Genomic DNA, 22,679 nt, shown 5'->3' on the forward strand with positions numbered 1-22,679 from the left:
GCGATCCTTCCATGGACTAGAGCAAGCATCTCGGAGTCAGAATATACGCTTTGATGGAGTGATCAAAGTTTTTGGGTTTATACAAAGTTTGTTAGAAACTTGTATTTACAATAAAGTGAGTGGGAGCGCTACAACATTTCTGATGAGTATATGTGAATGACATATTGTTGATCCGAAATGATGTAAAATTTCTAGAAAGCATAAAGGGTTGTTTGAAAGGAGTTTTTCAAAGGAAGACCTGGATAAAAGCTGCTTACATATTGGGCATCAAGATCTATAGAGATAGATCAAGACGCCTGATGATACTTTCAAAGAACGCACACCTTGACATGATTTTGAAAGAGTTCAAAATAGATCAGCAAAGAAGGAGTTCTTGGCTGTGTTACAAGGTGTGAGTATTGAGTAAGACTCAAGACCTGACCACAGCAGAAAAGAGAGAAAGGACGAAGGTCGTCACCTATGCTTCAGACGTAGGCTCTACAGTATGCTATGTTGTGTACCGCACATGAAATGTGCCTTGCCATGAGTTGGTCAAGGGGTACAATAGTGATCCGAGAATGGATCACATGACAGCGGTCGAACTTATCCTTAGTACCTAGTGAACTAAGGAATTTTCTCGATGATGGAGGTGAAAAGGAGTTCCTCGTAAAGGGTTACGTCGATGCGAACTTTGACACTAATCCGGATGACTCTGAGTAGTAAACCGGATTCGTATAGTAGAGAAATTATTTGAAATGGCTCCAAATAGCGCGTGGTAGCATCCACAAGATGACATAGATATTCGTAAAGCACACACGGATCTGAAAGGTTCAGACCCGTTGACTAATAACCTCTCTCACAAGCATAACATGATCAAACCAGAACACATTGAGTGTTAATCACATAGTGATGTGAACTAGATTGTTGACTCTAGTGAACTCTTTGGATGTTGGTCACATGGTGATGTGACCTATGAGTGTTAATCACATGGCGATGTGAACTAGATTATTGACTCTAGTGCAAGTGGGAGACTGTTGGAAATATGCCCTAGAGGCAATAATAAATTGGTTATTATTATATTTCCTTGTTCATGATAAACGTTTATTATCCATGTTAGAATTGTATTGATAGGAAACTCAGATACATGTGTGGATACATAGACAACACCATGTCCCTAGTAAGCCTCTAGTTGACTAGCTCGTTGATCAATAGATGGTTACGGTTTCCTGACCATGGACATTGGATCTCGTTGATAACGGGATCACATCATTAGGAGAATGATGTGATGGACAAGACCCAATCCTAAGCCTAGCACAAGATCGTGTAGTTCGTTTGCTAAGAGCTTTTCTAATGTCAAGTATCATTTCCTTAGACCATGAGATTGTGCAACTCCCGGATACCGTAGGAATGCTTTGGGTGTACCAAACGTCACAACGTAACTGGGTGGCTATAAAGGTGCACTACAGGTATCTCCGAAAGTGTCTGTTGGGTTGGCACGAATCGAGACTGGGATTTGTCACTCCGTGTAAACGGAGAGGTATCTCTGGGCCCACTAGGTAGGACATCATCATAATGTGCACAATGTGACCAAGGAGTTGATCACGGGATGATGTGAGTTACGGAACGAGTAAAGAGACTTGCCGGTAACGAGATTGAACAAGGTATAGGGATACCGACGATCGAATCTCGGGCAAGTAACATACCGATAGACAAAGGGAATTGTATACGGGATTGATTGAATCCTCGACATCGTGGTTCATCCGATGAGATCATCGAGGAGCATGTGGGAGCCAACATGGGTATCCAGATCCCGCTGTTGGTTATTGACCGGGGAGTCGTCTCGGTCATGTCTGCATGTCTCCCGAACCCGTAGGGTCTACACACTTAAGGTTCGGTGACGCTAGGGTTGTAGAGATATTAGTATGCGGTAACCCGAAAGTTGTTCGGAGTCCCGGATGAGATCCCGGTCGTCACAAGGAGTTCCGGAATGGTCCGGAGGTAAAGATTTATATATGTGAAGTCTTATTTTGGTCGCCGGAAAAGTTTCGCACTTTATCAGTATTGTACCGGGGGTGCCGAAAGGGGTCCGGGGGTTCACCAAGGGGGCCCACCAGCCCCGGGGGGCCACAGGGGCTGTAGGGGTGTGCGCCTTGGCCTATATGGGCCAAGGGAACCAGCCCCAAGTGGCCCATGCGCCAAGAGATAAGATAAAGGGAGAGTCCTAAAGGGGGAAGGCACCTCCGCGGTGCCTTGGGGGGGGAAGGACTCCCCCCTGGCCGCACCCTTCCTTGGAGGAAGGGCCAAGGCTGCGCCCCTCTCTCCCTTTGCCCTATATATAGTGGGGGGAAGGGAGGGCAGCAATATCCTAGCCCCTGGCGCCTCCCTCTCCCTCCCGTGACACCTCTCCCTCCCGTTAGTGCTTGGCGAAGCCCTACCGGGATCCCCGCTACTTCCACCACCACGCCGTCATGCTGCTGGTTCTCCATCAACCTCTCCTTCCCCCTTGCTGGATCAAGAAGGAGGAGACGTCGCTGCTCCGTACGTGTGTTGAACGCGGAGGTGCCGTCCGTTCGGCGCTAGGATCATCGGTGATTTGGATCACGACGAGTACGACTCCATCAACCCCGTTCTCTTGAACGCTTCCGCTTGCGATCTACAAGGGTATGTAGATGCACTCCCCTTCCCCTCGTTGCTAGATTACTCCATAGATTGATCTTGGTGATGCGTAGAAAATTTTGAACTTCTGCTACGTTACCCAACAGTTGCATCATATACAACTCTTCTTCGAGAAATCCATTCAGGAATGCAGTCTTTACATCCATTTGCCAAATTTCATAATCATAAAATGTGGCAATAGGTAACATGATTCGGACGGACTTAAGCATCGCTACGGGTGATAAGGTCTCATCGTAGTCAACTCCTTGAACTTGTCGAAAACCTTTCGCAACAAGTCGAGCTTTGTAGACAGTAACATTACCGTCAGCGTCTGTCTTCTTCTTGAAGATCCATTTATTCTCGATGGCTTGCCGATCATCGGGCAAGTCAACCAAAGTCCACACTTTGTTCTCATACATGGATCCCATCTCAGATTTCATGGCCTCAAGCCATTTTGCGAAATCTGGGCTCATCATCGCTTCCTCATAGTTCGTAGGTTCGCCATGGTCTAGCAACATGACCTCCAGAACAGGATTACCGTACCACTCTGGTGCGGATCTTACTCTGGTTAACCTACGAGGTTCAGTAGTAACTTGATCCGAAGTTTCATGATCATCATCATTAGTTTCCTCACTAATTGGTGTAGGTGTCACAGGAACCGGTTTCTGTGATGAACTACTTTCCAATAAGGGAGCAGGTACAGTTACCTCATCAAGTTCTACTTTCCTCCCACTCACTTCTTTCGAGAAAAGCTCCTTCTCTAGAAATGATCCATTTTTAGCAACGAATGTCTTGCCTTCGGATCTGTGATAGAAGGTGTACCCAACTGTTTCTTTTGGGTATCCTATGAAGACACATTTCTCCGATTTGGGTTCGAGCTTATTAGGTTGAAGCTTTTTCACATAAGCATCGCAGCCCCAAACTTTAAGAAACGACAACTTTGGTTTCTTGCCAAACCACAGTTCATAAGGCGTCGTCTCAACGGATTTCGATGGTGCCTTATTTAACGTGAATGCAACCGTCTCTAAAGCATAACCCCAAAACGATAGCGGTAAATCAGTAAGAGACATCATAGATCGCACCATATCTAGTAAAGTACGATTACGACGTTCGGACACACCATTATGCTGTGGTATTCCGGGTGGCGTGAGTTGCGAAACTATTCCGCATTGTTCCAAATGTGGACCAAACTTGTAACTCAAATATTCTCCTCCACGATGAGATCTAGAAACTTTATTTTCTTGTTGCGATCATTTTCCACTTCACTCAGAAATTCTTTGAACTTTTCGAATGTTTCAGACTTATGTTTCATTAAGTAGATATACCCATATCTGCTCAAATCATCTGTGAAGGTGAGAAAATAACGATACCCGCCGCGAGCCTCAACATTCATCGGACCACATACATCAGTATGTATGATCTCCAACAAATCTGTTGCTCGCTCCATTGTTCCGGAGAACGGCATCTTAGTCATCTTGCCCATAAGGCATGGTTCGCAAGTACCAAGTGATTCATAATCAAGTGATTCCAAAAGTCCATCAGTATGGAGTTTCTTCATGCGCTTTACACCAATATGACCCAAACGGCAGTGCCACAAATAAGTTGCACTATCATTATCAACTCTGCATCTTTTGGCTTCAACATTATGAATATGTGTATCACTACTATCGAGATTCAACAAAAATAGACCACTCTTCAAGGGTGCATGACCATAAAAGATATTACTCATATAAATAGAACAACCATTATTCTCAGATTTAAATAAATAACCGTCTCGCATCAAACAAGATCCAGATATAATGTTCATGCTTAACGCTGGCACCAAATAACAATTATTTAGGTCTAAAACTAATCCCGAATGTAGATGTAGAGGTAGCGTGCCGACATCGATCACATCGACTTTGGAACCATTTCCCACGCGCATCGTCACCTCGTCCTTAGCCAGTCTTCGCTTAATCCGTGGTCCCTTTGTTCACCTTGCCATCCTTCTTATCCGCCAAATACTTGGGGCAGTTCCACTTCCAGTGACCAGTCTGCTTGCAGTAGAAGCCCTCAGTCTCAGGCTTAGGTCCAGACTTGGGTTTCTTCTCTTGCGCAGTAACTTGTTTGCTGTTCTTCTTGAAGTTCCCCTTCTTCTTCCCTTTGCCCTTTTTCTTGAAATTGGTGGTCCTGTTGACCATCAACACTCGATGCTCCTTCTTGATTTCTACCTCCGTAGCCTTTAGCATTGCGAAGAGCTCGGGAATTGTCTTATCCATCCCTTGCATATTATAGTTCATCACGAAGCTCTTGTAGCTTGGTGGCAGTGATTGAAGAATTCTGTCAATGACACTATCATCCGGAAGATTAACTCCCAGTTGAATCAAGTGATTGTTATACCCAGACATTTTGAGTATATGTTCACTGACAGAACTATTCTCCTCCATCTTGCAGCTGTAGAACTTATTGGAGACTTCATATCTCTCAATCCGGGCATTTGCTTGAAATATTAACTTCAACTCCTGGAACATCTCATATGCTCCATGACGTTCAAAACGTCGTTGAAGTCCCGGTTCTAAGCCGTAAAGCATGGCACACTGAACTATCGAGTAGTCATCAGCTTTGCTCTGCCAGATGTTCTTAACGTCGTCAGTTGCATCTGCAGCAGGCCTAGCACCCAGCGGTGCTTCCAGGACGTAATTCTTCTGTGCAGCAATGAGGATAATACTCAAGTTACGGACCCAGTCCGTGTAATTTCCACCATCATCTTTCAACTTTTCTTTCTCAAGGAACACATTGAAATTCAACGGAACAACAGCACGGGCCATCTATCTACAACAACATAGACAAGCAAAATACTATCAGGTACTAAGTTCATGATAAATTTAAGTTCAATTAATCATATTACTTAAGAACTCCCACTTAGATAGACATCCCTCTAATCATCTAAGTGATCACGTGATCCAAATCAACTAAACCATAACCGACCATCACGTGCAATGGAGTAGTTTTCAATGGTGAACATCACTATGTTGATCATATCTGCTATATGATTCACGCTCGACCTTTCGGTCTTAGTGTTCCGAGGCCATATCTGCATATGCTAGGCTCATCAAGTTTAACCCGAGTATTCTGCATGTGCAAAACTGGCTTGCACCCGTTGTAGATGAACGTTGAGCTTATCACACCCGATCATCACGTGGTGTCTCGGCACGACGAACTTTGGCAACGGTGCATACTCAGGGAGAACACTTTTATCTTGAAATTTAGTGAGAGATCATCTTATAATGCTACCGTCAATCAAAGCAGAATAAGATGCATAAAGGATAAACATCACATGCAATCAATATAAGTGATATGATATGGCCATCATCATCTTGTGCTTGTGATCTCCATCTCCGAAGCACCGTCATGATCACCATCGTCACCGGCGTGACACCTTGATCTCCATCGTAGCATCGTTGTCATCTCGCCAACTATTGCTTCTACGACTATTGCTACCGCTTAGTGATAAAGTAAAGCAATTACAGGGCGATTGCATTGCATACAATAAAGCGACAACCATATGGCTCCTGCCAGTTGCCGATAACTCAGTTACAAAACATGATCATCTCATACAATAAAATATAGCATCATGTCTTGACCATATCACATCACAACATGCCCTGCAAAAACAAGTTAGACGTCCTCTACTTTGTTGTTGCAAGTTTTACGTGGCTGCTACGGGCTGAGCAAGAACCGTTCTTACCTATGCATCAAAACCACAATGATAGTTCGTCAAGTTAGTGTTGTTTTAACCTTCAAGGATCGGGCGTAGCCACACTCGGTTCAACTAAAGTTGGAGAAACTGACACCCGCTAGTCACCTGTGTGCAAAGCACGGCGGTAAAACCAGTCTCGCGTAAGCGTAAGCGTAATGTCGGTCCGGGCCGCTTCATCCAACAATACCGCCGAACCAAAGTGTGACATGCTGGTAAGCAGTATGACTTGTATCGCCCACAACTCACGTGTGTTCTACTCGTGCATATAACATCTACGCATAAAACCTGGCTCAGATGCCACTGTTGGGGAACGTAGTAATTTCAAAAAAATTCCTACGCACACGCAGGATCATGGTGATGCATAGCAACGAGACGGGAGAGTGTGTCCACGTACCCTCGTAGACCGAAAGCGGAAGCGTTAGCACAACGCGGTTGATGTAGTCGTATGTCTTCACGATCCGACCGATCCAAGTACCGAATGTACGGCACCTCCGAGTTCAGCACACGTTCAGCTCGATGACGTCCCGCGAACTCCGATCCAGCAGATCTTCGAGGGAGAGTTCCGTCAGCACGACGGCGTGGTGACGATGATGATGTTGCTACCGACGCAGGGCTTCGCCTAAGCACCGCTACGATATGACCGAGGTGGAATACGGTGGAGGGGGGCACCGCACACGGCTGGGAGAGATCAACACATCAACTTGTGTCTCTAGAGGTGCCCCCTGCCCCCGTATATAAAGGAGCAAGGGGGGAGAGGGGACGGCCAAGGAGGGCGCGCCAAGGGGGGAGTCCTACTCCCACCGGGAGTAGGACTCCTCCTTTTCCTTGTTGGAGTAGGAGAGGGAAGGAAGGGAGAGGGGAGGAGAAGGAAAAAGGGGGGCGCCGCCCCCCCTCCTTGTCCAATTCGGACTAGAGGGGGAGGTGGCGCGCGGCTGCCCTGGCCGCCCCTCCTCTTCTCCCACCAGGGCCCATGAGGCCCAATTAACTCCCCGGGGGGTTCCGGTAACCCCCCGGTACTCCGGTATATGCCTGAAACCTTCCGGAACCTTTCCGGTGTCCGAACATAGTCGTCCAATATATCGATCTTTATGTCTCCACCATTTCGAGACTCCTCGTCATGTCCTGATCACATCCGGGACTCCGAACTACCTTCGGTACATCAAAACACAAAAACTCATAATACCGATCGTCACAGAACTTTAAGCGTGCGGACCCTACGGGTTCGAGAACTATGTAGACATGACCGAGACACGTCTCCGGTCAATAACCAATAGCGGAACCTGGATGCTCATATTGGCTCCCACATATTCTACGAAGATCTTTATCGGTCAAACCGCATAACAACATACGTTGTTCCCTTTGTCATCGGTATGTTACTTGCCCGAGATTCGATCGTCGGTATCTCAATACCTAGTTCAATCTCATTACCGGCAAGTCTCTTTACTCGTTCCGTAATGCATCATCCCGCAACTAACTCATTAGTCACATTGCTTGCAAGGCTTATAGTGATGTGCATTACCGAGAGGGCCCAGAGATACCTCTCCGACAATCGGAGTGACAAATCTTAATCTCGAAATACTCCAACTCAACAAGTACCTTCGGAGACACCTGTAGAGCACCTTTATAATCACCCAGTTACGTTGTGACGTTTGGTAGCACACAAAGTGTTCCTCCGGTAAACGGGAGTTGCATAATCTCATAGTCATAGGAACATGTATAAGTCATGAAGAAAGTAATAGCAACATACTAAACAATCAAGTGCTAAGCTAACGGAATGGGTCAAGTCAATTACATCATTCTCCTAATGATGTGATCCCGTTAATCAAATGACAACTCATGTCCATGGCTAGGGAACTCAACCATCTTTGATTAACGAGCTAGTCAAGTAGAGGCATACTAGTGACACTATATTTGTCTATGTATTCACACATGTATTATGTTTCCGGTTAATACAATTCTAGCATGAATAATAAACATTTACCATGATATGAGGAAATAAATAATAACTTTATTATTGCCTCTAGGGCATATTTCCTTCAGCACGTAGCTCACCTGCCCCTGCACCGGCTCCATGTAGTACCGCTTGAGCCGGTTTCGCGACTACCGGCCGGTTTCGCTCCAAAATGGGAATGACAATGTGAGAGAGTCGCGACGGAGCTGGTCCGGTGTTGTCATAAGAGAGTCGCGGCCACTCCTGTCCTAAAGTTAGATTTTTGCAAAGGCGTTCGACACAATTGCTTGGGACAGCCTACACAAGATCATGGAGGTGTGTGGGTTCCCGCCTCTCTGTCTCTGGTGCGACTGGATGGACCTCATCTTCTAGTTGTCGCGCTCGCCGGTCCTCCTCAGCGACGTTCCGGGGAGGTGGTTTGAGGTAAAATTATCGTTTGGCCCTTCGGGCTTTCATTGACGAGCATGTAAAATTATGGAATATGATTATTTCTACATAGAGATAAAACCCTGATTTATGCAAATAATCTTTACATTGTGTAAACATCTTTTAAGAATGCCACAAACATATTTTTGGAACGTGTGAACATATTTTTTTTAAATCACATTTTTTAAAAGCTATACAAAATAGCTCAACTACGCGAACATTTTTCATAAACATTTATTTAAATATCATGAACATATTTTTGGAACTCGTGAACCTCTTTAAATGCCATGTACTATTTTTTGAATGATGCGAGACATTTGTTTTAACTATGCTAACATACATTTACATTGTACTATAAATATTAAAAAAAACTGAACATACTTTGGTAGGCGTGAACATTTTTTAAATGCCATGTTCAATTTTTTCAATGGCATGAAACATTTTATCTCAAGTACTTGCCCTTTTTTTATTAAATTGTAAAACATTTTCATAATAATCATACATACTTTTTTGAAGCTCGTGAACCATTTTTAAATTTAATGAGCATTTTTTTAAAATTCTATCAACTAATATTTTTAAAATACGCTAACAAATGTTTCATACTCCCTCCGACCCAAATTAAATGCCATGTTCATTTTTTTCAATGGCATGAAACATTTTATCTCAAGTACTTGCCCTTTTTTATTAAATTGTAAAACATTTTCATAATAATGATACATACGTTTTTTGAAGCTTGTGAACATTTTTAAAATTTAATGAGCATTTTTTTAAAATTCTATCAACTATTATTTTTAAAATACGCTAACAAATGTTTCATACTCCCTCCGACCCAAATTACATGCCATGTTCATTTTTTCCAACGGCATGAAACATTTTATTTCAAGTACTCGCCCTTTTTTGTAACATTGTATAACATTTTTATAAAAATCATATATACATTTTTTGAAGCTCATGAACATTTTAAAAAATTTTATCAACTATTTTTTTTAAATAAGCTAACAAAAGTGTCATACTCCCTCCGATCCAAATTAAAGTTGTACGAAGGCAGCGTCAATTGATTTGGACCGGAGTGAGTACTATATTTACATTTTGCAAATTCGCGGTGAACTTTAAAAAAAGAATGAATGAAGAAGCAGAGAATAAATTACTTGGGCGGAAGCAATAGTAGAGACGAGGAGGACACCTTGAAGCGATGCTAGGTTTGGTCGCTGCGGGCGAGAAAAGGATGATCCCTACTTGACGCATTCTGCCTCAGATAGTCGCCAGATCACATACACGACGCCACGGATTTGAGAATAGTCTATAATGTTATGTGTTGGTTTTTTATTTTCTGTCTTTTTTCTCTGGCGGTTGTCTTTATTTTTCTCTTTCCTTATTTTCCTGTTTCAAAATTTCTAGAAAATGTTTAAAAAAAAGAAGAAAATTTGTTTTAGAAAAATATTCCTATTTTAAAAAATATTCATGCTTTTTAAAAAGCTCGCATTCCAAAGATGTTGGGAATTTTGAAAAAAATCCGGTTTTTAAATATTGTTAATAAATTCCCAGAAGTTCGTATTTTGTTAAGATATTCAGAAATGTCGAATATAGTTCACATTTTTCAAAAACATGTTTTTTCTGTGTTTTTCAAAAAAAAAGTTTGTCTGAAAAGATTAAAAAACTGAAAAAGTATTTGTTTTTTTAAATGTTCATAATTATTGAAAATGTTCAAGTTTTTAAAAGATTGTTCGAGGAAGTTCCGAATAGTTGATAAAAAATCCAGAACTCTTTGAAAACCGGCTGCTAGAGTCACCCGATTGCTGCAATGTCTTTTTAGGGCAGTCGACACTTGTCGCAGGGGAAGAAAATGTCGATATGTACTACTGTAATTGGCCGTCTCAGGAGGGGACGCTCTTTTTGTCGGGCCGACATTTTGATCCACAGAGCGTCTAATAGGAGCTCCCGCCTGTGGAGAAGTTCGACAAGACGACAACGTCTACTTTGTTTTCATGTATCATGCATATAACAGACAAACAAACAAATAAACTGTGGAGAGCAACAACACAAGGTCGATGATCAACAACTTTTGTTAAGTAGCTACAGTAGTTTTCTAGCCAAAATGATTTGAACCAAGCAACTCTGATTTCATTGTCAAAAGCAAAAGGACCAAGCATGTTTTTTTTTCAAAATAAATTTGAACAACATGATGCTCGTTTCCAAAGTTTACCGGCAGTAGCCATACATGACTACTTTGTGAAAGCCATGACTCGAAGTTGAGACCCGTGGCTCTGGTACCATGTCAAGTTTCATGCATTGGCCAACGCACATATATCTTCAACAACAATATGTAGAGGATGCACTTTTGTCAATTTAGTCCAGCCAAAAAAATTCCAGACAGTTTTGCAAAATAAATAGAGCCCCAAAATGACCCTCACGTGATAACTTAACGGCAAATTCGTGGGAGCAGTCACTGACTGATCAGAACAAATTCTCAAAGAACGTAAAAAATGAGAACAAATCACAATAGCTTGGAGTGTGCCCCAAAGTAGCAAGTAGACCAGGACATAACCAGGGAGCAGAGCCACTCATATCACTGTGGTCTGTGGTCAACTAGTAGCTCTTAAGAAGACAATAGCGAAGTGAGAGAGCGAGAGCTCCTCCCGCGCCCCTCCCTGCGTCGCCTTCTCGGCGGCGCTCCGCCGCTCCTGCCCTTCGCTCGCCTGTTAGGTCGACATGGCCTCATCGACCGCGTCCCCCAGGCTCGCGGCAGGTGGAGCCGCTCCTGTCTCGTTCTTGGACGCTCTGCTGGCGCTGGGTGGAGCGTTGGCGCCTTCAAGATCTGGGGGCTCTGGCGCGCCATCAATGCCGGTTGCGGGGCAGGAGGAGCCGGGGAGGCACCTAATGTCCGTCATCTCTGTCCCGTGTGCTGATCCCACTCCCACGCCGCTTGCTGTGCCCACGCCTCCTACTCTCATTGATGATGGTGGTTGGAAGATGGTGGCGAGAGGGAGGCGCCCCCTTATCACCAGAGGCCGCCACCACGTCTGAAAGTGCAACTATCCCTGGGTGGTTTTGGTAATTCCTAACAACATATAGCTGATTGAGCTAATGCTATTCCAAGATAAACATTTCAGGAAAGCTCAATGATTGGCATGGCATGGATTAGAAAGTGGACCCTTCAAAATGCTAAGGACAAAGGATTGGCTCAAGCTCAAAGCACAAGACTCTACATTTTCTATTTTAGTGATCCAAGATCACATTGAGTCTATAGGAAAAGCCAATACTATTAAGAAGGGATGAGGTGTTGCTTAATGAGGCTCTTGCTCAAAATGCTTAGTGATATGCTCCAAAACCCTCCACTACTTTCTCATATCCACATATGTCCTAAACCAAAAAAGTCCAACTCGGCCCCACCGATTCTTTCTATCCGGAGCCACCGAGTTCAGTTGTCATAGCCACTGCCAGAAACCCTAATCAATTCGGTCTCACCGATAGGGATCTCGGTCCCACCGAGATGGGGTTGTAATCTCTCTGTTTCCTTTTCGTAACATTTCGGTCAAACCGAGATGAGCGATCGGTCCCACCGAGATTGCAATGCAAACTCTCTGTTTCCCTTTCATAACGTTTCGGTCCAACCGAGATGAGCGAATCGGTCCCACCGAGTTTGCCTGACCAACTCTCTGTTTGACTATTACCAAAATCGGTCTCACCGAGTTTGTGTAATCGGTCTCACCGAGATTACGTTATGCCCTAACCCTAATGACATCGGTCCCACCGAGTTGATCCAGTCGGTCCCACCGAGAATCCTAACGTTCACAGTTTGAACTAAATCGGTCCGACCGATTTTCATGATTCGGTCCCACCGAGTTTGGTGATTTGTGTGTAACGGTTAGATTTTGTGTGGAGGCTATATATATACCCCTCCACCCACTCTTCATTCGTAGAGAGAGCCATCAGAACATGCCTACACTTCCAACACATATTTTCTGAGAGAGAACCACCTACACTTGTGTCGAGGTCAAGATATTCCATTCCAACCACATAAATCTTGATCTCTAGCCTTCCCCAAGTTGCTTTCCACTCAAATCTTCTTTCTACCAAATCCAATCCTATGAGAGAGAGTTGAGTGTTGGGGAGACTATCATTTGAAGCACAAGAGCAAGGAGTTCATCATCAACACACCATTTGTTACTTCTTGGAGAGTGGTGTCTCCTAGATTGGCTAGGTGTCACTTGGGAACCTCCGACAAGATTGTGGAGTTAAACCAAGGAGTTTGTAAGGGCAAGGACATCGCCTACTTCGTGAAGATCTACCCGAGTGAGGCAAGTCCATCGTGGGCGACGACCATGGTGGGATAGATAAGGTTGCTTCTTCATGGACCCTTCGTGGGTGGAGCCCTCCGTGGACGCACGCAACCGTTATCCTCCGTGGGTTGAAGTCTCCATCAACGTGGATGTACGATAGCACCACCTATCGGAACCACGGATAAAAAATCTCTGTGTCAACATTGCGTTTGCTCCCTCAATCTCATCCCCTTTACCTCCATATGCAATTGTTTTACATTCCGCTGCTATACTCTTAGAATTGCATGTGTAGGTTGATTGCTTGACTTGTGCTAAGTTGCTAAAATCAGCTAAGAACTAAAATTGGGAAAAGGCTAGATTTTTATTTGGTCAAGTAGTCTAATCACCCCCCTCTAGACATACTTCCGATCCTACAAGTGGTATCAGAGCTTTGGTCTCCATTTGCTTTGATTTCCATAGCTTTTGGTGGTCATAGCCTTGGTTTCACAACCTAGGAGAGTATGGCGTCTAGCGAGGGAAATTACCACCGTAGAGGTCCTTATTTTGATGGTACTAATTTTGCTAGCTGGAAGCATAAGATGAAAATGCATATTCTTGGACATAACCCCGCCGTTTGGGCTATTGTGTGTATTGGCTTGCAAGGTGAATTCTTTGATGGGAGAGAACCGAACCGTGAAGCTACCGCGGAAGAGGTTAAGATGCTACAATACAATGTTCAAGCTTGTGATATTCTCTTCAACGGATTGTGCCCCAAAGAGTTCAACAAAATCAGCCGTCTTGAGAATGCAAAGAAAATTTGGGATACTTTGATTGATATGCACGAAGGTACCGACTCCGTCAAGGAATCCAAATTGGATGTGCTTCAAAGTCAACTTGACAAGTTCAAAATGAAGGATGGTGAAGGTGTCGCTGAAATGTACTCTAGGCTTGCTCTCATCACAAATGAGATTGCCGGCTTAGGAAGTGAATAGATGACCGACAGATTCATCATCAAGAAGATCCTAAGAGCCTTGGATGGAAAATATGATATCGTGTGCACATTGATCCAAATGATGCCCAATTACAAAGATCTCAAGCCAACAGAAGTCATTGGAAGAATTGTTGCTCATGAGATGTCACTCAAGGATAAGGAAGAGCTTCACAACAAGTCAAGTGGTGCTTACAAAGCCTCGTGTGATGCTCCCACATCATCAAGTGAGAAGCAAACCTTCAATGAAGAATTGAGCTTAATGGTGAAGAACTTCAACAAGTTCTACAGGAGTAGAAGCAAAGAAAGAAGCTCCAAGTCAAGGTCCTACAATGACAAAAGATCTTCTAGTCATGAGCGAAATTGCTACAATTGTGGAAGACCCGGACACTACTCCAATGAGTGTACGCCCCCCTACAAAAGAAGAGAAGATTCTCCCAAAAGAAGAAGTAGAAGAGAAGAATCACCACCAAGAGAAAGGAGGAGTAGAGATGATCGTTATGAACGAAGACCCTCTCGGAGAAGCAAGGATTCAGAAAGGAAGGAAAAGTCATCAAGGAGCTACACAAAAAGAAGACATCAAGCTCATGTTGGTGAATGGGTATCCGGCTCCGACTCCGACAATCACTCTGAAAGAAGTTATCACTCCGACTCCGAATATACTCAAGATGAAGGTGTTGCCGGTCTAGCACTTGTGTCAACCAACTCCTACGACATATTTGACTCACCAAATGAAGGAATTGGAAGATGCTTCATGGCCAAAGGTCCAAAGGTAACACATCCCAAGTATGTTGATTTCAATAGTGATGAAGATGATTTGCTAGGTGATGATGATTTACTTGTTGACAACTCTAGTGATGAAAACTATGATGAAACGTCAATTAATCATGCTAATCAAGATAAAACGAATGATGATGATAAGAAGGAGATTGAGCGTCTAACTCAAGAACTAAACACTCTTAAGTTAGCTCATGAAACTATCTTGGAAAATCATCGAGAACTTTTAAAGACTCATGATAAGCTACGCTTTGAAAAGCTCAACCTTGAGCAAGAGCATGAGTTTTTAAAGGCAATCAATGATGATCTTCGCAAGAAAAGTTCTTCTTACATTGCCAAGCGTTTACTCTTGTCTACTTACATGCCACAAGTTAAATCTAGCAACAAGAACAAGAAAGATTCTTCATCTAGTAGTAACAACAATCATGCTAAATCCAATGTTGATGCTTCTAGTAGTTCTCTTGATTCCACTAATGATTCTCTTAGCCAAGTTACACTTGAGCAAGAAAATAGCTTATTGAAGGGAATCATAGAGAAAGGTGTTTACAAGAGTCTTGCCGGAAGTAAGCAATTTGAGGAAATTGTGCGCAAGCAAGGAAGACACCGGAAGAATCAAGGTGTTGGTTTTGAACAAAAGTTCAATGCCAATGGAGTTGAGTGGGAAGAAGATCAATACCCCAAGACGAAGTTTGTTCCTCAACAAGAGAAGTATGATCCTACTTGTTTCAAAGGAACACAAGCTCAAGATGATCTTCCACCACAAGACCACAAGCAAAAAGGCAAGGACAAGCTTCAAGAGGAAATTGATGCATTTGAAGAAGCACCTAAGGCCTTGGTCAAGTGGGTTCCCAAGATTACATCAAGTTCTACTTCATCAAGCACAACTACGATTCCAAGGACTCCCATCAAGATGATGTGGATCCTGAAGAAGAAGAACTAGAGAGTTCTTGAGGGTGACTCCGCCAACATACTTCACTCTTATCATTTTGGCGAGAACAAGTGCAAACAACTTCCATATCTTGCACTAGTTCAAGGAGTCACAAACCCTCTTGTTGGTAAGACAAGGGACAAGGTAACCTAATGCTTTCATGGACATCATCTTGTGTGTGCATCACTCTATGTCTATGGATATCCTTGTTTGTTCTTTGTGGGGCTAACCCGTGTAGGTATTGAAAGTGCAACTCACTCCAAAGGATTGCTCCGAATGATCTACATCAGCATTGAGCATCTACATCTTCAACACCTACATGAAGTCATCATCGACAAAACCCAAGGTTAGTTCATCCCTCTTAGGGGGGATATCACATCTAGGGGGAGCTTTACTCAAATCAATGAGCTAAAGCAACTCTAATGGTGTGATCACAACAATGCTTTATGTAAAAGTGGTAACCCCACTTGTGCTTAAACGATGAGTATGACCTATGATCAAATGTTCTCATTTGACTCCTAAGTCAATATAATCATATATAGATGACCTAGTCATCGCCAATTGCTTGATAGATGCTAGAATGTTTGTGCATGCTTTGTCACATATTTCATCTGCCATTTTATTGTGTGAGCATGTTGGTTGCATATTTTACTCATTCGAGTACATCCATTTGTTGCTTTGATTGTTTGGCTTTTTCTCTTTTTGCCAAATGGATGGACAAGAATGCCTAAGAACACCCTCTAGCTATCTATGCTTTTTCTCGTCTCAAACTCTATTCGTGCTACATCACAAAGTTTGATCAAGTCAGATTCGAACCACTCTGTGTGAGGAGCACTCGGAGATCCCGATTCGTCATAGACTTAAACCTCCAAAACCTCTTTGTGCATCTCGGTCTGACCGATTCATCCTTTTCGGTCCTACCGAGTCACCAAGTTGGTCTAGGGTTTTCAATCTCGGTGCAACTGATTAGAACTTTTCACTCACACCGAGTTGCAGTAACTGCTTGCAGTTTTGCATCTCGGTGCCACCGAGTCGTTCCACTCGGTCACACCGACAGGGTCAGGTTATATATACCTCCGGGTCAAATTTTGGAAATTTCTCCGAACCCCTTCGCCCGCGCGTAACCTACTCTGCCTCCTCTGGTCTCCGGATCGTCCTCTCGTTGCCAGCGACCTCCCGCTGCTGGTCTCCGCCGCCGCCAACGGAAATCTTCACCGCCGTTGCCGCCGTAGCAAGTTCATCGCCGAACTAGGGTACGAACTTGATCATTGTACTAATCCTTAACTCCGATTCTTAGCACATTGCTTTGCCATGATTCTTGCCATGATTGAAATCATCCTGTCCAGCGAAAATGTCCCGTAGATTAGTTTTGATTTGAAAATTTAGGGTTAGGTCTCCGCCGAACTCATCTCGGACCGGCAGAGTTGTAGAAATCGGTCTCACCGATTTTGGCTTAGGCCAGAGCACACGCATTTTCGGTTCGACCGAAAATTGCAAATCGGTGTGACCGAGTTCGATTCTCTGTGAAACCTTAGCAGTCTCGGTACCACCGAACTGTGACTCGGTCTGACCGAGATCACTAGTTCAGGTTCCAAAAGCTGCTTCGGTATCACCGAGTTTACAAATCGGTAGATCCGAAATGCTTTCTGTGAAGAACTAAAACTAAGTTTTTAAGTCATTAGTTTTGCAAAAACTCCTGTACTTTGTGATGCTCATCTACTCTACCTCATCTATAACCTATTCACAGGGTCTGCTGACAGTTTGCCTGCAAGATGTCTGACCAAAGTGACAGCCAGAACAAGTCAGAGGAACATGCTCAGTTGAGTGAGGGCACTAGTCCCTCTAGCAGCTATGATGAAGGCAGCAGGAGCACTCCAAGCAATCTGCCAAAGGCTGCCACAAGGACAAGGAAGAAGAGGACTTCTGACTCTGAAGATGAAGATTATGTGGCTGTTGAAGATGAAGCTACTTCAAAGAAGAAGGTGCTGAAGAAAGAGTATGGCTCAGCTGCTGCAACTAAGCCAGGTCTGAAAACAAAGATGCCAGCAAGAAGACAGCCCATGTCTAAGCCAAGAAAAGTTGCCACAGGAGAAACAATGGAGTTCACTCTTGAACCCAAGGAAACTGGAGATGGCAAGAAGAGGAAAGAAAGGGTCAAGAAGACCATTGCCAGAGATATTGGGAAGCCATCAATGATGAGATATTCTGAAGAAGAGGAAGAGGATGCTGCACCAGCACCCAAAGCTCAAAAGCTCATGGGAGATGCAATCAGATCAGGGGCTGCTCCATCTAAGCCCAAAGCTGCTCCCAAGGCTGCTGCTCCAGCTCCAAAACCAAAACCCAAGAGGAGCACTAGGAACATCCCTGCTGAGGAGAAAAACAAGGCCCCAGTGCCTCAAGCTGCTGAAGAAGAAGATGATTCTATAGTTTTGAGAAAGCTGAAGCCCAAGATCCCTGATCACAATGATGCACACCCAGTTGCATAGAATATGAAAATCAGGAAGGATTCAGGATTGAGACTATGGAGAGAGTCTGATCCATATGCTACTAGGAGAAGGACTGCTGTGGACTACAGATTTCACACTAAGGAACAACAGGACTTCTATGAGACAATTCTGCTTGACAAGAAGCCCATAGTGTGTGACATGAGATGGGTCGACTGGGAGTTCATCAAGGAGAATGAGGACCACTTCCCTGGTGTATATGATAGCTTCAAGGCATGTGGAGTTGATAAGTTTGTGGCCCAGAAGTTCACCAAGTGGAATGATGAGCTCAATATGCAATTCTACTCCACTGCCCACTTCTATCCAGATGGAAGGATTGTGTGGATGTTTGAGGGTACTAGGTACCAGTCTACAGTTGAAGAATGGGCTCAATTGATCAATGCTCCTGAAGAACATGAGGATGACTTGGATATCTATGCAAAGAAGAAGAAATACCACAACTCTATGGCCAACATGTACAAAGAGATCCCAGATGCTGCTTTGGATACACATAAGTTTGGATCTGTCCATTACCTGTTGTCTGGTCTGCCAACAATCAATTGGATTCTAAGGCACACACTGCTACCCAAGTCAGGTGATCACAAGATGATCAGAGGACATGCTATCAACTTCCTGCACATATTTGATGTCCCACAGAAGTTCAAGGTTATGAGCCTGATTGTGGAAACAATCAAGAGGACTGCAGCTGATCAGAAGAGAAGTTGTGGATATGCCCCACACATCCAGGAGCTCATCAACTCAAAGATGGGCAAAGGCAAGTACACTTTGGACAAGGAGCATCTGCCCATCTACCCTGAATTTGAGGACAACACAGTTGTCATGACTGAGAATGAACCATCATCTGTGCAAGCACAAGAAAAGAGAGAGAAGGCTAAGGCTGAGAAGGCTGCAAAGATGCCAACTGTGGAAGAGGCATATCAGGTATTCTTGAAGAGCAAGCAAGACCAGCTTGGATATCTGATCCAATCCACTATGAGGATTGAGCAGGGCCTGGCCACCCTGACCAAGAACCAGGAGAGCTTGGAAAGGATTATTGAGACAAAATTCCATGACCTTGATGTCAAGGTAACTGAAATCCAAACTGCGGTTGAGCAACTTCAGGAGGAAGCAGAGGAGAAGAAGGGCAAGTCTACCACAGATGCATTTGCTAGAGTGCCCAGAGGACAGAGATCTGCTGCAGTGCCAGTGACAGACACTAGAGCTACAACATCAGCACCAGCAGCTACAACTCCAGTTCCAACTCCAGCAGCTACTCCACCAGCTCCAGCTACTTCATCAGAAGCCTTCGTCCTTGGAGTTCTCTCAACACCACCTCCCGAAGATCAAGCCTGAGAGTCGTTTAGCACTATGCATTTTCAAACCTTTTGGTAACTTGTTGCCAAAGGGGAAGAAAAATGTATAGATCATAGGCTTCGAGAGAGAGAGTGTTGCTTTTTATCTCTCTTTGCACTTATTTGGTTTGGTTTGAAACTTTATTGCGTGCTTGTGTGATACTACTTTGTGTCCTTGTGAGATTCTTGTTTGATCATGCGATTGATCATATGCTACCCTTAATGCTTGTTGGATAATGCTATCTTTCATATCCTATTATGATCATTCACTTTGCTTGGTGATGAGTGCATGTTTTTAACCTCTATCATTTTGAGCGCTCCACCAAGATGTATGTGACATGGAAGAGTAACCCATGATCCTAATCGATTGTGCATTTGCATTCAAAAGCAAATCTTAAATAATGCACAAATTTAGGGGGAGCTCTTGCTTCTCACATACTTCTCAAAGAGACGATGTTTTTTCAATCTTACTTATCATTTGTCGAAGCTTTGATCTATATGTTGTCATCAATTACCAAAAAGGGGGAGATTGAAAGTGCAACTATCCCTGGGTGGTTTTGGTAATTCCTAACAAGATATAGCTGATTGAGCTAATGCTATTCCAGGATAAACATTTCAGGAAAGCTCAATGATTGGCATGGCATGGATTAGAAAGTGAACCCTTCAAAATGCTAAGGACAAAGGATTGGCTCAAGCTCAAAGCACAAGACTCTACATTTTCTATTTTAGTGATCCAAGATCACATTGAGTCTATAGGAAAAGCCAATACTATTAAGAAGGGATGAGGTGTTGCTTAATGAGGCTCTTGCTCAAAATGCTTAGTGATATGCTCCAAAACCCTCCACTACTTTCTCATATCCACATATGTCCTAAACCAAAAAGTCCAACTCGGCCCCATCGATTCTTTCTATCCGGAGCCACCGAGTTCAGTTGTCATAGCCACTGCCAGAAACCCTAATCAATTCGGTCTCACCGATAGGGATCTCGGTCCCACCGAGATGGGGTTGTAATGTCTCTGTTTCCTTTTCGTAATGTTTCGGTCAAACCGAGATGAGCGATCGGTCCCACCGAGATTGCAATGCAAACTCTCTGTTTCCCTTTCGTAACGTTTCGGTCCAACCGAGATGAGCGAATTGGTCCCACCGAGTTTGCCTGACCAACTCTCTGTTTGACTATTACCAAAATCGGTCTCACCGAGTTTGTGTAATCGGTCTCACCGAGATTACGTTATGCCCTAACCCTAATGACATCAGTCCCACTGAGTTGATCCAGTCGGTCCCACCGAGAATCCTAACATTCACATTTTGAAATAAATCGGTCCGACCGAGTTTCATGATTCGGTCCCACCGAGTTTGGTGATTTGTGTGTAACGATTAGATTTTGTGTGGAGGCTATATATATACACCCCTCCACCCACTCTTCATTCGTAGAGAGATCCATCAGAACATGCCTACACTTCCAACACATATTTTCTGAGAGAGAACCACCTACATTTGTGTTGAGGTCAAGATATTCCATTCCAACCACATAAATCTTGATCTCTAGCCTTCCCCAAGTTGCTTTCCACTCAAATCTTCTTTCTACCAAATCCAATCCTATGAGAGAGAGTTGAGTGTTGGGGAGACTATCATTTGAAGCACAAGAGCAAGGAGTTCATCATCAACACACCATTTGTTACTTCTTGGAGAGTGGTGTCTCCTAGATTGGCTAGGTGTCACTTGGGAGCCTCCGACTGTTGGGGATCGTAGCAGAATTTTAAAATTTCCTACGCATCACCAAGATCCATCTATGGAGTATACTAGCAACGAGGGGAAAGGAGTGCATCTACATACCCTTGTAGATCGCGAGCGGAAGCGTTCCAATGAACGAGGTTGATGGAGTCGTACTCGCCGTGATCCAAATCACCAATGACCGAGTGCCGAACGGACGGCACCTCCACGTTCAACACACATACGGAGCAGCGACGTCTCCTCCTTCTTGATCCAGCAAGGGGGAAGGAGAGGTTGATGGAGATCCAGCAGCACGACGGCGTGGTGGTGGATGTAGCGGGATCTCGGCAGGGCTTCGCCGAGCTTCTGCGAGAGGGAGAGGTGTTGCAGGGGAGGAGGGAGGCGCCCAAGGCTGTAGTGTAGCTGCCCTCCCTCCCCCCTTTATATAGGCCCCCTGGGAGGGGGGGGCGCCGGCCAAGAACCCATCTGATGGGGGGGGGGCGGCCAAGGGGGGAAACTTCCCCCCCCCAAGTCAAGTGGGGCGCCCCCCACCCTAGGGTTTCCAACCCTAGGCGCAGGGGGGAGGCCCATGGGGGGCGCCCCAGCCCACTAAGGGCTGGTTCCCTTCCCACTTCAGCCCATGGGGCCCTCCGGGATAGGTGACCCCACCCGGTGGACCCCCGGGACCCTTCCGGTGGTCCCGGTACAATACCGATAACCCCCGAAACTTTCCCGGTGGCCGAAACTGGACTTCCTATATATAATTCTTCACCTCCGGACCATTCCGGAACTCCTCGTGACGTCCGGGATCTCATCCGGGACTCCGAACAACTTTCGGGTTTCCGCATACTCATATCTCTACAACCCTAGCGTCACCGAACCTTAAGTGTGTAGACCCTACGGGTTCGGGAGACATGCAGACATGACCGAGACGCCTCTCCGGTCAATAACCAACAGCGGGATCTGGATACCCATGTTGGCTCCCACATGTTCCACGATGATCTCATCGGATGAACCACGATGTCGAGGATTCAATCAATCCCGTATACAATTCCCTTTGTCAATCGGTATGTTACTTGCCCGAGATTCGATCGTCGGTATCCCAATACCTTGTTCAATCTCGTTACCGGCAAGTCTCTTTACTCGTACCGCAATGCATGATCCCGTGACTAACGCCTTAGTCACATTGAGCTCATTATGATGATGCATTACCGAGTGGGCCCAGAGATACCTCTCCGTCATACGGAGTGACAAATCCCAGTCTCGATCCGTGCCAACCCAACAGACACTTTCGGAGATACCCGTAGTGTACCTTTATAGTCACCCAGTTACGTTGTGACGTTTGGCACACCCAAAGTACTCCTACGGTATCCGGGAGTTGCACGATCTCATGGTCTAAGGAGAAGATACTTGACATTGGAAAAGCTCTAGCA

The sequence above is a fragment of the Triticum aestivum genome, chromosome 1D, assembly GCF_018294505.1.
Source record: "Triticum aestivum cultivar Chinese Spring chromosome 1D, IWGSC CS RefSeq v2.1, whole genome shotgun sequence".
NCBI lineage: Eukaryota > Viridiplantae > Streptophyta > Magnoliopsida > Poales > Poaceae > Triticum > Triticum aestivum.